We start from the raw sequence: 15,370 nt of genomic DNA, 5'->3' as shown, positions 1-15,370 counted from the left end.
TACCTTAGGTACTGGCATTTTCATAGTCATGCAAAGCTAAATACTGGTTTAGCTGGGCATAATGGGTCACCAACTGCCTGATAGAAAAAATCAGTAGCCCAAAGAAAGCAGAAATCCTGAGTAGGTTTCCACTTTGTACTCCTGTCTCTGCATTTATGTGTTTCTTTTTCATCTGAGGCTGTCAAACTACTTCAGAGCTATTAAAGCTAAATGACATAATCCAGTTTCCAATAGCACAAGGGCAAAATTGACTGTTGATGGACTACAGCCATGCAGATGCCTAGGGCCTGATCCAAGTCTCCTTCAAGTCAAACGACACACATCCACTGACTCCATTGGAAACTGGCTAAACCATTAGCTGCAAGCACAACCAGAACAGGAGATTCTGTTCTCTCTGTTCTGTATGCTTAGCAAGCCCAGGTATGACTTTCCATTTGGGAGACACTTCAACATATTATTCAATTAGTAATTATCTTTCACTCCATCCCAGAAAGCAATGTTTTATTCTTTCTTGATAAATAGACTAGTATGTCTAGATGGTTTCTCAGAGAACTAAATCCCCCTCACATTATTTTATCTACATTTCTGTCTGATGCTTCACAACAGTTCAAGTATAATAACTAGCCTCAGCAACTCTTTCCTGACTCATACTGAGTCTTCAAGCAATTAAGAAAATGAAACCTGAAATAAGGATTTATGTGCCCTGGATGGCATATGATAATTTTTTAGAGAAAAAAAAAACCAAACCCCTACAGTGTGCTTAACATACTTCTCTGACACTCCAGAGATTGTCCCAAAGCAAACATAGCATTAATCATTAGATCCTTTACTCATTTTCTGGTCAATTCATTAGAACTGAGATTTTTCTGTGCTCACATAGGAAAACTGAAAGCATAAATAATGCCATTGTCAAATCATTCTTGTTTGTCTTTGTGCATTCCTGGTAATTTCAGAAAAACTTTCAGACAGTGATCCTTGGTAGCTGCCATTGAGAAGGCAGGTTTCTTAAAAGCACCAAGTTCTGTTACCTGCAATTTCTTTCTTCCAGGTTCTGAACTTAAGGTTTCTGTGTCATATTTAAATGAATTTTCTTTAACTTCCTTATATTAACATTGAATTTCATATTTTTACAGTTTCACTTTAGGACAAACTGTTGATGACAAACACTTGTACTCTTCAGTTCTTAATGGACACGGAGATCTCTTCTTTCTGGAGACTCATGAATAGGGAAAAAAAAGCAGCTTTCTTAAATGAAATTATGTTTATTAGTAAGTAAAAAAGCATGTTGGCTTAGGTGCTTCTACAGCTCCTATTACCATAATGTTAAAGCAATTCAAAGTCTTTAGTGTATTCTGTGAAGTAGTGAAGAATTGTCATTCCCAATTTTGCAGATGGGGGAAAAAAGGCAAAGGAGCTACATTTTGTGTCTCTGAGGCATAACAAAAGCTAATTGACTGCCTCAAGAAAATCTGTGGCAGAACAGCTACTTGAATCCAGGTTTTCTAAATGGTCTGACCAGTGGACTGTTCTTCCTCTCCTGCAGTTGGAAAAGTTATTTTAAAAGTGCAAATATACCTTTTTGTACCTCAAAACATTTTCCCATCACTTTGTATTCTGGCGCCTCTCTCTGTTACCTTAATCTCTCCCTGTGGCTTTGTAGACACCTCCCTCCATTTTCATTCTAACCAGTTCTAGCTGGAATCTGGTCCCATGTTTCCCAGCCTGCCTTTCAGCGTTGGGAAGAGGAAAGGACAGATCATTAGTTCTCAATGGTTTTCTCAGCAGGTAATCCTAGGCAGGTAAATTAGTCCATGTTCAAAGCTCTAGGTCAGAAGGCTTTGCTTTGTGGACAGTGGGAGGGTCTGACTTTCTGTGCATCGAAGGCAAGCGCTTAGAGAACGCATCAGCACAGGCAGTGCTTTTGCTGGCAATTAGAGCCTATTTGGTGTAAAATTATAGGTCTCATGTCTTTGGACGAATATGCTGAAACAGTTATCTCTCCAACAATTTTGTGGTACAGACATACATTCACTATAGAGCATTGTGAATCCATGAGAGATTTTCATGGGGAAACAGGGTTAGAAACATCAAGCTCTTGGCACACTAATTACGTATAAATTGCTTTGCTGACTGCAGTGTTTAAAGTCTCTGGTTATCCTTCGTATGTGGTAAAACTAGTAACCCATTAGGGTCACAATACTTTTGTGATGTGTGACCCTCTCCAGATCCTGGTGGTTTCCTACCAGAGAGGATTGCCCTGCTCGCGTGGGGCAGGTCATTTGGGTGTCACCCCACTCTCCCACTGTGCTGCTGGAGAGGGGCTGGGGTGGCTTGAGCAGTGGGGGAGATCTTCCTTCTCTGTCCTCCTTTCCGTCTGCTGCAATGTGAAGCCTCGTTCCAGTTTGTGCCCTGCTGAAGCCCTTACTCATGCTATATATTAGTAATACCCAACTAGAAGACTCAGTGGTATAGCTTGATCAAAGTAGGGTTAAAAGAAGTTAGTAGCATGGCATTAAGCAACCTGAAAAATCTCCCCCCAAATCTGGGTGAATACCTAGGTCAATTAGACCTCACTGAGCTCCTTGCTGCCACAGATGACTGGCTGCAGGTTTTTGGCTGGTTAATTTAAAATCGCATCCTGTATGAATACACTATACTGCTGTTACAGGAGAGTAAACTTAGCCATAGTTTAACTAGAGCATTATGTGTTGTGAATCTGTCCAGATAATTCAGTTTGACCACCAGTATGGAACAACTTTTCATTCAAAGGCTTTTGTTTTACATTCTATACTAAGTTTACTTAATATAGATTACCAGATACTCCAGGGAGAATCAGCTGCCATCACTGTTTAGTTTTGTCTTTGCAGAAATCAAATTAAATAACATATCTAAATCCTTAAAGCAAAGTGGCAGTGTCTGTTCTGGCTCCATTTTCACTTGCTCAGCACTTTTTTTTAGGAGAAGAAACGTCTTCATGCTTTCTCAGGAATTCACTAAAGATTAGTTTAGATTCACTAACAAGGGAGCCTGGTGGAAACTCCATAATGTTCCAATTTTCCACTTCTTCACCACAGATGTATTTTCTACCTATGGCAATTATATGCATCAGGATGGATCATAAAATGATATTCACTAAATTTAATTTACATTCTTTTATATATTTCCAAGTTAACTTTTGATTTTGATGGAAAAAGACATAGCCTTAAACCCATCAAGCTCTTTTTAAAAAAGCCAAATACTTTTTTTTAAAGTAAATTTGTCTTCTAACTGTGAAATATGAATAGAATCTTTGTGGAGTCAGCAATGCCAGGATTTCAGCAGTGCAGTGAGCTAAATACATTATTTTTACACCTCATGAAAATGAGTTTAGTCAGGTCTCATCCTAGGTTTAAGCATAATAATCAGACACAGTTCACCAGAGATATTCAGATACAGTAGTTTCAGGAAAGGATTACTGTGCCTTCAAACTGAATCAGTTTCTCCTGGGTCACATATTTAAAGAAACCCAAGGTTTCTTGGCTGCTATTAAATGAAAGCTCTATCAGAAAACAATTATACTATACTGGACCCCATTAACTGCATGTCCAAAGCTGGGCATGCTCCTCCTTTGGCCTCCTGAAAACTGTTGCCTGCAGTGTCTGTTTAAGATACCACGGAGTTGTAATACTAATAAACAATAGTCTGGGAACTTATTTACCTTAATTCTTAGAGGAGGCTTCTGGATCAGAACCAGCACTGGACCCTCTTTTTTCCTCCATGGGCATTAGAGTGAACCTCTGTCGTATTTGCCACTGTAGAGAAACTTCAACAGTGGCAAAAAAAAATAATTGTCTATATGCAAAATTAATATTTGGAATGCATGAATTGGTTTTCAAGTAATTAGCACAAAGGACTGATGGCTTTTTACACATATTCTGGCAAAAAATTATTTTGGAGATTTCAGCAGCAGCTGGAAAGAGCAGTAGTGTGTGCCCAGCCAAAAAGCAAATTTTCTGTGCAGCATAGTCTAAAATTCTTTGGTTTAGATACCCTTACTGACCTATGCCAAATGAGTGAGTAAACACAAACCAGCTAAGTAATGGCAGCCTTTTGCATCCCAGAATGCACTGTAATCTGCCCCAATTTTGGCAAAGAAGTGGATTAACACTTTGTTCAGGAGGGGGTAGAAATGAATGACCTCAGTGGGACCATGAAGACTCTGTTACCTGTTATACCTGTCTTCTGCCTATATGGAGAAAGTCACCTACCACATCCATTTCTTCAATATGTTCTATGGATAATAAAACATTCCCAGTTCAATAATATTCAGCCAACAAAAAAGCAGTCTATGGCATTGGAAAGAAATTTATTTCTTAGGTAGTCAAAAAACCACAGGGTGCAACCAGAAGGGGAAGAAAAATGCCTTAAGATGTTGGTTGCTGCTGTCGTGGGGCAGAAAATAGATTCTTTAGGTGCCTGCCTTTGCTGTAAAACTGATCTGTGCTCTTTCCAATAACAGCTAGCTGCCACCTTCCCATACTACTTGGAATGAAAAGAAAAACAAAGCATCTATTTCACTATATAAAGAATATGGCTATCTGATTAATGTTTTTTGGAAGGAAGTGATATGTTTGAAAATATGACATACCTTTTTGTGTTAGATCCTCAGTGGGTTTAGGTCTGTGCCAGTCCACTGAATTCAGTCGAGTGGCACAGACTTTCTGAGAACCGGCACTTTCATTTTAAACCAGTAGCAAAAACCTGTCTGCTCTCTAAATGTATAAATTATTGACACAGAATCAGTAAGACTGTGCAACAGCTAATTGGCCCCTCTGGTCAATTCTCAATGGTCCTGAGAAGTTCATTGGTTTCAGATAAAGGTTTTTTGCTGAGCTGTAGGCTGAAATATTCCCAGAGTTTGAACAAGTTCATGTTCTTTGTTTGCTTTTTAAATAGCACATTTCAAGGCCAAGGCTTGGCAAGGAACAATGAGGTCAGGATATGTGCTTGGTAAGGAAAAATGTGAGATTTAGAATTGGCTTCTAACATGGATTTGGTCTTGAAATACTGTATCTTAAAAAGCAGAGGTGGAATTTCAACTTCTTAAAACATTTGTGGTTGTAGATCTAGTAATTTATCTATGAAGTTAAAAGTGTACATCTTTACAATTATCCAACTCTCCATTTATGTATCAGTTGTTTTGTTATTTCTGTATCAAGTATTAATACCTCACTGTTATGGTTCTTAAAATGTTTACACTGATCTCTCTTTTGAATTGAGCGACAAGGTTTCTTTGCCATCAAAATTTTCAAGTATCATCTGGGGAAATTTTCAGGAAAACTAAAGGTAAATTGGCCAAATGTTTCCTCATATAAACCAACTTAAATTATGTACTGAGTATTTCAAACTAAAAATGGAGAGGCTAAATTCTGCTTTCTGTTACCAGGGTAACCTATAGGTTACATACACATTATAGGCACCCTGAGATGTTGTGTAAATCAAAGTCTGAGTTAGTTATCTAAATTCTGTATTGTACATGTGGGGAGAATTAAACACTTCTAAATGGGATCCACAAAGGCGATGCACTAAGGAGAGCTACTGGTACAAGGTACAGAGGAAAGTGGAAAAGCTTGTGCACAGCAGCCTGGAAGGGGTCAGTCCTCTATTACTGGGCCACCTTCATGGGATTCAGACAGGTGAGTTGCCTCTAAGAGTTAGCCTTAACAACTTAATGTAAGCCCATCACTTTTAAATTTAAAGATTGTTAGAGACCATCTTCCGCTAAAAACACAGACTCCAACAGAAAGACTTTAAGTTTACAAGCAAGAAATATGAAATATGCTTTCCATAATTACTTTTAATAATTTTCTTAGAGGTCACTCTATAGTCCTTCAAATCGAAAACATACAGTCTAAGATGACTGCAGTACTGTCATATTTATTCACCAAATTAAAAATCTGCCTCAAAGGAGAATGAAGAAACATATATATTCATGCACTAGGAAAAGTTTGCTCAATTCAGAAAGTCTAGCCTTCTTTTTATGAGTTATGACCAGTTACAAATATTTCAGAAGCCAAATATTACACATTCTCAGAAGACCCTAGTCAACCCTTTCCATATTTGCTATTTACAATCTTTCTGTTTGACACCACAGAATCACAGAATCACAGAATCACTACGGTTGGAAAAGACCTGTAAGATCATCAAGTCCAACCTGAAAAACAAACAAACAAACAAAAAAAAAACCAACACAACCCACGCAAGCCAACCACCACACAACAACAACAAGGCACAACACACCAAAAACCAACCCACCCAACACCACACAGCACCATGTCCATCAAGCTACATCCCACAATGCCACATCCACACGCTCCTTGAATACCTCCAGGGAGGGTGACTCTACCACCAGTGGGACTATGCACAGATGTAAGCAGAGACAGTAGTAAATGCATTGGCATGGTACAGACTTAAAATGGATGAGGATTATAATGACTGCTTTGAAGAGGGAAGAAGTAAAATAATGGAAATAACAATTACTATATGGCCTGATTATTATATAAAAAATGAAATTGTTAAGCAAAAAGCCTGTATTATTTCATTTAACAGGATTTTGGTAGTGTATGTTATATTCTCAAGCTGTTGAGACAGACACTCTGCAATTTTGATACTGTGTACAGTTCCACTCCTTTTCTGACACTGCGCAAGCTGGTGTTTAGGTTTGGTGTGGAGGGTAATCTCTTCTGTAAGGACATGCTCCCCCAGGGCCTTGGCAGAATCAGAGCACCTCTCTGCTCCTGCAAGGTTGCTCTTCCATCTAACTCATATTGTACCAATGCCCCCATAGGGAAGGTAGGGTCTGAAGGTCAGGCCAGTTAGTGGGGAATCTTCAAGGAGAACCTGCATGCTGGTGGTTTCATTGGTGTCATGATTTGCAAAAAGTCAAAACAGTGAACGTTCACACATAATAGCGTTATGGAAACCAGGTTTTCTTTTTATTTTGGAGCTGACAGATAAGATACAAAGCCAATACCATCAACATTTGTATTAAAGAAAGAACCAGCTTTTTAAAGCACTGAGATTAGCTTCTCGTGTCCTGACCACATGCCAAATTAGGTTAAACACATTCTGCCAACCTAAATCCCTTTGGTAGTTTCAGCTGCTCTAGTTACTCTTTGCTTCTCCTTCTGGGGCCAGAGTCTACCACTGAATGTGCGTGTTTCCACTGACTCGTGTCCAAGGGCAAATTTTGTCTGCTGGAAATGGTTCTGTACCATAGTGCTACTGGCCCAGAACTGATTTCTTCCATCCAAGGGGTAGCTTCATTGCACCGAAACTATAATCCTTTTATTCATACAGGGTATTTGGAAAAGTAATAGGGAAGAGGAACAGAGTGTAAGGAATAACAGAGGTTTGAATTATGAAGCCTGCAGAGAACATTTGACTGTAATAGAGTCCTACTGACCTTCCTAAAATTGAGAGGCTGTGATGCTTTTACAAACTGCTGACATTTGCAATCTTCAAAATTTGGGCAGTCATAACCCACAATTAGGGGCTTGCTAAGGACCTCCTTATGAGGACAAATCCTCAATGAGACACAGATGCTTGTCAGGACTATACCCATGTTAAAAAAAATCTAAGGAACTGAATTTGTGTTCCTCAAGGCATCTTCAGGGTTTTTTGGCATTTCTAGTTAAACTGCCGATGAGTCTATGAGACTGTAGACAGCACAAATGAGATGTAAGTTCATCATCCTTGCATAGCATACTTATAACATTTTGCTGTTTCCCTTCTGCTAATTAGTGATATGTGTTTGCTTGTATGTTTTTTTTAAAGGACAGAGTATTCTTGCACATTGGGTTATATATTTTTAATGAAGCTGATGGCCTGCCTCTCCTCTCACTTACAACTGTAGAAATCAGGAGTCCTAAAAGGACACAAAGTTTAGTAGTACAAACCCAGACTGTGAGCATAGGTGGCCTTGATGTGATATCAAAACAAATGAAAGGTGAGAATGTAATAATTTGTTAATAGGAAGCTGAATAATGAAAGGGGATTAGATAGCAGGCGCTGGTGGGTGGAGAAATATGGAATACGAGAGTGCTATAGCATCATCTGTTCATGCTCTTCTTGTACCATTAGCTGGGTGTTTCTATTGCAGACCTCTAAACATCTGGCTGTACTGCTGGGGTTGCAGGCTGCACCCTGGTTTGGAGAGGAAAACATTATTTCTGCAGTGGAAGCTTTTTGCTGTTTCCTTTCCTTTCTTACGTATCTTGCTCCCATCTCTGACCTCAAACTCTGCCCATTAACTGAAACGCAAGAACAATTAATGCAAATTGTATGTTTGCTGAAGAGAGTAGATTGAACAACAGCAAATATAAAAGTACCTTATGCTTTGTTCTTACTAAAACCATATGGGAACTAATCTGTGACCTGACATAATGGTCCATCTTTTGTTTGCAACTGCCTCTGTTAATGGGTATCACAGCAACAGCAGAGTAACTACCATGAGACTTCAATGTGCTTGGTTCTGCACAACCACACAGTAGAGAGGTGATTTTTGTCTCAAAGAGCTTACACAAAAATGATATTCACCTGGAAATCCATAATTTTCTTTATTCTTCTATACCCCAAATGTCTGGGGTTTTTTTCATCTTAATAATCAGAGATTGTCAATAATAACAACAACAACAACAACAATAATAATGATAATACCACCAGTAATAATAATAATATCAGTAATAATAGTAGTAATAAAAATAATAATAATACATCTAAGAGGTTTAAATCTTTGCAGCATTCAAAAATTCTTGTAGTTTCTTTCTTTAGAAATATACGTTTTAAGGAGATGAATACACCTCTATTTCTTTTACACCTTCAGTGTTTCCTTAGCAATGGCACTCAGCTTGTCTCCTGATTGCCATACAGTTTCCTATAAAGAATATATATTACCATAACTTTTGAAATGTGGTGGAAAACAGGAGTTTATTTCCAGACCTGAATCCAAAGTAAAGTCCTATTTGGGAGCTAAAAAATGTTTCAGTCGTGAAACATTATTTTGGGAGCTAGGAAAAGCTTTTCCATACTTTTGTGATTTAAACATACCTGCTTGTCTCCAATTTGGCCACCCTATAAACACCATTGCCTCTTAGTGACATCTGCTGGAACAGATAGCATTGAAACATGTTCAGGTTTCCTCCACATTTGCTACCCGCCAGCACTTAGCTCCTAAGGGAAAAAGCAACTCACTCTGTATTTCAGAGCAATACTTGGCCAGTTCAGGTTTGAATTTTTCCTTATTCCGCGGGACAACTGTTCTCCGCCTTCTTCTTGTCCTTACATAAAGAGAATGATGCATATGCCAACATGACAAAGATCCAGAAAGTTATAAAAGCTTCATTGTAAGGCTAAATCCTTGACAGGGATTGAAGCAGCTTGCACAAAGGAAAAGAGAGGATGTGCATTAAAGCAAGATGTCATTAAAATAATGGATCACTCAGCAGAATCCAGTTTTTCTATAGAATTTATGCATTTTTTTGCAAGCAGATTTACATTTTCAAGATTGTAAGTTTAAGCTGCATCTTCCACATAGTTTTTCTTCTGCTTCTCGCCAAGAAAACCAGCTGGAGGGGTTTTGTCATGAAATAAGATGGGAATCTTTTCTCTCTTTCCTTCATGACACTATTACTGCACGCATCTCTTTACTACTTAATATTGGCTCTTATTGTAGTTGTAACTCTATAATTGTACATTCTGATATATCTTGTACTTCTTTTAGACTAGAACATGCGTATTACTATATAAAACTAGAGACTGAATTGTTTCATAAGTATGTCTGGGCATATGTGACTAAGATTATAAAGTCAAAGATAGAAGATGAAGTTTTTTCCAAACTTTTCTTTCTGATTGCACTATGTTCTCGTGCAAGCAGCATAATAGACTGATCGCTGTGTAAATCAGTGAGAAGATATAGTGCTTTACTAGAGGAAGCCAGGAATTTGCTCTCCAAAACCAACAAGCATTCATATTATTTATTTTTTTCCCCGGTTTTCAGGTTTTGTTTAGGACAAACACCAGTTTAGAGCAGATATCTACCTCTTTGCTGGTTAATGTTAGGTGAGGTGAATAACTTCCCTCAATGACTACAATAGCTAACAGCTTCTAATATGTATACACACTTCTAGAGGAAAGGCAAGATTGGCAGGTGAAGGAAATATCTTTTTATTAGATGATTTTTTGTAGCTGGGAAAAATTGACCAATTTTTGTGTATGTAGTCTTTATTCATGTCTGAAGTACATACAAGTCCTCAGACTGATCCGTATCTCTTTACATGTGCTTCCTAGACCACCTCCTGCTCTTCACATATTGCTTTTGAACTTGAAACTCATCAGCTTTGGGAAGTGTAAGCCAGCATTTACAACAGCCTGCTTGTTATCACCCCATCTGGTAAGATGCATTGGGTGGTTTTTTATGCTTTTTTATTTTTTTAACATCTACAGATCTGATCTGAATAGATCACAGTTTATTTATAAAAACTCTTTTTTTCTGAGGTTTCAGTTAGGAGTTAAATCTATCAGTGATGTAATCCTCTAGACTGCACTGGCATTGTGTTAAGTTGATTACATCACAGGGACTTTGTCAGGAAGTTGATAAAGTAAAACATGTCACCATCTCACTTGGATAATTTGTACTATGATTATAGGATAATTAACCTCCAGCAGAGGAAAAAATTGCTGTAGGAAAAGCAGTTGCATTCCAGTTATATACACATCATAATAAATGAAATGTGTAACTAAACAGATGCATTTTTTGTGACAATATAATCTGAACTCTTTTATACAGATTCCTGACCCTTACTGAGTCCAAAACCGAATGCCTTCTCACTAATTTCCAGTTATTCAACTGTTACAGAACACTCCTGTTATTAAAGATTTATGCTGCTGTACTGTGTGGGGTTACTTTGCCTTAACTTAGCCAAGGCTGAAACAAGACCCCCAAGGTTTCCTTCTTGGTTGGCAGGGAAAAAAAAAAATATCTGCAGTGTGATTCAGTTCATTGCAACACAGGCGTGTGAAAGAAGTGAAGCGACACACCTCTGGAGGTGCCTAGGACGTATGGGGAGTCTAAGGGGACCAGTTCAGACACTATGGTTGGACTCGATGATCTTAAAGGTCTTTTCCAACCTAAATGATTCTATGATTCTATAATTTAAAATTAGGTGAGAGAAACTTCCCAGCCTGCTCTCGTAGTAGCTGGCCCTTTCAGTATAGAAAAGACAGGAGATCAGCTGTCATTTTGCTGTAGATTCCAGTTTGTGAATCCAATGTATTTTTACCCCAGGGCATGGCTATACTATAATCAAGAGATTTAAACAGCATGGGTTTTAGCTGCCAAATGTATACCTAGGAACACAAGCGAACTTTCTGTAGTTTATGCTGAAGTCCACTTCCCACACTTGTTCCTCTCAATACCTAAGCTACTGAGATTTAAATGACAGACGAATCTATAGGCAATGCTGTGTATTGTTAAATGCCTGCTTTGTGCATCAGAAACAGATCTGCTGTAAACCTTTTCAGGGAAGTCTTCTCCAAGTCCTTTTTGCAGTTACTGTAGTCTGAAAAGATAAGAACATTCAGAAGCTAGTGTAAAAGAAGCCCTAAATGACGGTATATATTTTTATTCCTTTGTATTATAGATCTTCTCATGTAAATCTTAGACAATCCCTTTTCATTTTCCCTTTGTGAGGCATTGGGCACTCAAGCAATATTTTATTCTGATTTATTTTTGTTACTGAAAGTGGCTATTAAGCATCAAGTATATATGCTGTACATTAAAATCAAATATAATACATATTTTTTCTCTACAATATTGCAATTAAATGATAATTTGTTGTTTAGAAAATGTTTGTATTCTTTTAACTCCCTCCATGTTCCCCTTTCACGGGAATTTTTCTTGCACTTTATAATGAGGTGTAAGAGCACTGGTTACTTCTATTCTTTCAAAGACTGATGTTAGCAATTATTGAATAATTTGTTATTTTGCTGATTAATTTCCTTTAGAACTCCTGACATGTTTTTAGGTTGATGGCAGCACTGTGCTGACTACTCTAAACACTGCACTCCTTCTCCAATCACAGCTGAATTACTTCATCAAGCAGGAGGTCCAGAAAGCAGCCACTGAGATGGTCTTTTGCTGGTGTACAATTAAAGACTGATCCATACTTTCATGTTCAAGTATTCCCTAATTTTCAGTTTGGACACAGTTTCCATCTAGTTTTTCTATAGGAAATTAGCAACTTGGCATTCATTGTCACGAAGCCCTGAAAGTCCGTTTTGTGCAGGTGAAAGACAGGTTCTGGAAAGGTATATTTCTTGAAGTATCCTCTGGCACTCTGAGCAGGACATTAAGCTCCACATGTACCACCATCTATCTTATTAAAAAAAAATAATTCTTTTTTCTGAGCTTTTGAAATACTAAAATATGTGTTTCTTAGTATAAAAAATGCACTTCTCTAAGACCTTGCTTTCTTCTTTTACATTCTCACTATGAAGCCAAATGCTGAAGATTTCCCTGGATGTCACTAATGTAATTATTAGTTTGAAGAAAGTGCCTTACAAGTCATGTAATTAAGGGTGTGGCTCTGTTCCCGTTGAAATTCAGGTAATGTTTCCCATTCATTCAACAGAAGCAGGATCAAACTTTACAATTATGGTAACTTTGTTCAGTCTGAAGAGTGATTGCGTGATTTTTTTCTAAAGCTTCAAGAGCAGTTTAGGTGCAACTTTTCAATAACAACAAAAAATGTTTGCAGATTTTGATATAAAAACATATTTTGATATTTTACCATAGATGATTCAGCTCAATTAACATCCTTCTCTCTCGCCAATATAATTTAGAGTTCCTTATGAAATGGGAAACAAAAGTGATAGGGCACCTTCACATTTTTGGTTTGTTATGTTTTGGATGAGAACCAAAGTTCAGAAGTGGGGGAAAAATACCTGGCTGGCATTTCACTAAACAATATAACATCCTCTTTCAGCTTCAAAAGCAGTACAGGATTTTGTTTTCTTTGTTTTTGTTAATATCTTCTCTTAAAGGGGACAATATCAAGACAGGAAATCTGATTTTCTACAGGATTAAATAATTTTTGGTTCTCCATTTCTTTCAGACACATGCAGAAGCTTTTCTCAAACAGCAAACCTGTTTTTCCACTTGCAGTTTTGCATTGTAATCCATCAGGTGTGTTGTTTTCTCAGGCTGACCAAAACCTGCTTTTGCCTCCTGTTTCACTACCTGTAAAGCCACCTTTATGCAATCAGAACAGATGAAGCACACAAGGGAAGCACCAGTAATTATATGACAAATAATTGCACAAAATGAGTAATAGGATTTCATGTTTTGCTTTGAAAAATAAATGTCCTATAAACCTTGAAAAGAAGATTTGTTATAATCAAGTTACAGATTGCCAGTATCAAATTTGGTCATGTACAGTCTGAATGTTCAGGAGAGATTATGAAGGCATACACCACATGAGCATTTAGACATGCTTGTAGTCCTTACAATGTCCTTTTCCTTGCAATGTTCTTGCAGTGCTTAACAATGTAAGCACTATTTACGGAGTGTAGTCATCATTATGTAATGAGTGGGAGAGGAATCAGTCTCTCTTGTATACATTTGGAGGTGAGGGTGAGAAGGAAGCCAAATGAAGTACATTAGGTGACTCATCTTCCCGGATGGAGAAAAAATGCTCTCAGTCACCTGGCAGGTATAAAAACAAATTACAAAATGGATTACACAGGGATTCATTCTGCACACTTTCATCCTTCCTTTCACCATTCCAGATCTGAAAGAAAAGCTGAAGTAAAGATTCTTTATAGCGCTAAGGACAGGAAACAATTTTCATTTAGCTACTGGTAATTTGATGCTTGTTCTGCTTGACATACTTCAGGTTTCTCTTAGGGCAGGAGAAAGGGAATATTGACAGGGAGAGATACTCGAGTACTTCTCTAACTCTATAGAGATTTCCAGACTAGACCATAAAAGGGAATGTTTTATTTCTTTTGGACTGAAATTCTCTTGACAAGAAGAGAGAAAGTGACTGTTCTCTGGCACTCTGGGACAACTTTATCTTTGTGGTCAATCCACTCAAATCTGTGGCTCTTTATCACAGATAAAATTAACCCATTTGTCTGTCTGCAGCCAGTACAGCTTCTTTCAAAACCTATTATTGCCAAGTAAAATACAGCTTTAAGAGGCTGTATTTTTTCCTAAATGGGTAGTCTCTACCAGTGTTAACTTAAGTAATCAGAACTGTGATGAAACATACTGTATTTTTATAATACAAGGTTGTCAGAATTAACATAAAAGCCAAACCCCGATATCATTAAAAAAGTAATGGTTGTCTTTCTCATCCAGCAATAGATTACAGATACTAAACAAACTGCTACATCAATTTATAAAATGCCACTACATAAATGGATGCTTAAAGAGGAAAATTCCAAAACAGGTAATTTTTTGATGCCATTACCAAGGAAAAATGTAACTATTTTAACTATATTTCCTTATCACAAAGTTAGATGACCACAATACTCTTACAGAACCCTGCAGATCGTGTAGTTTCTCCTTCTTCCTTTGACAAATAAAATAATTTCTTGTACTTTCATAACAACTGGGGATATAAAATCAATGTATTTGTCCCTTACCTGTACATCTACTTCATCGTACTTGAGTTGTGTGGCTGATGTAGCTTGCTTTTCCAAGTCCAATCTAGATTTGCTGCTAGAGAAGGTGAGGCATAAAATAGCTGTGTTTCTTTTGGGAGAGAGGTAGCAAAATAGAAGTAAATAAACAGTGGGTTATCTAACACAGAATTCTGACATCTGCTTTGTTGTGTGATGATCTGTTTCTCTGGATTCTCCACCTTCTCATTCAGAATGTCACTGTAATAAAAGCATTTTGGATATTTTTTATGGATCTAATTATGAAATTCCCTAAATTATTCCATCAGATTCCGGGATTATTTCATCAATGTGCATCCCTCTTCATCAGCTGATTCATGCTCTGGGTATCATTATGGAGTGCAAGCACTGCCCAGGTAAGTTGCAAAGAAAGAGATTCAAGGATACAAGATACAAAAAAACAATAAGAAAATCAACAGTCCTTACAATTGAACAAATGCATTTTTTCCACATGCAGAACTATGATTAAAAACCATATAAACTGACAAATCAAAGATTGGTTAATTTGTAATGATGCCTTTTTTTCCCCCACAGATTTCTATTAACCAACCAGCGTCCCTGAAGCTGGAATTTCCTATATAATTGGGATCCACAGGTTACTCATTTTGCATCCACAGAGAAAAAAATTAAAATAAACAAGACACAAGTT

This window comes from Gavia stellata, chromosome 6 (assembly GCF_030936135.1).
Source record: "Gavia stellata isolate bGavSte3 chromosome 6, bGavSte3.hap2, whole genome shotgun sequence".
Classification (NCBI taxonomy): Eukaryota; Metazoa; Chordata; class Aves; order Gaviiformes; family Gaviidae; genus Gavia; species Gavia stellata.
The sequence above is the reverse complement of the archived record's forward strand: the minus strand, read 5'-3'. Positions refer to the sequence as shown.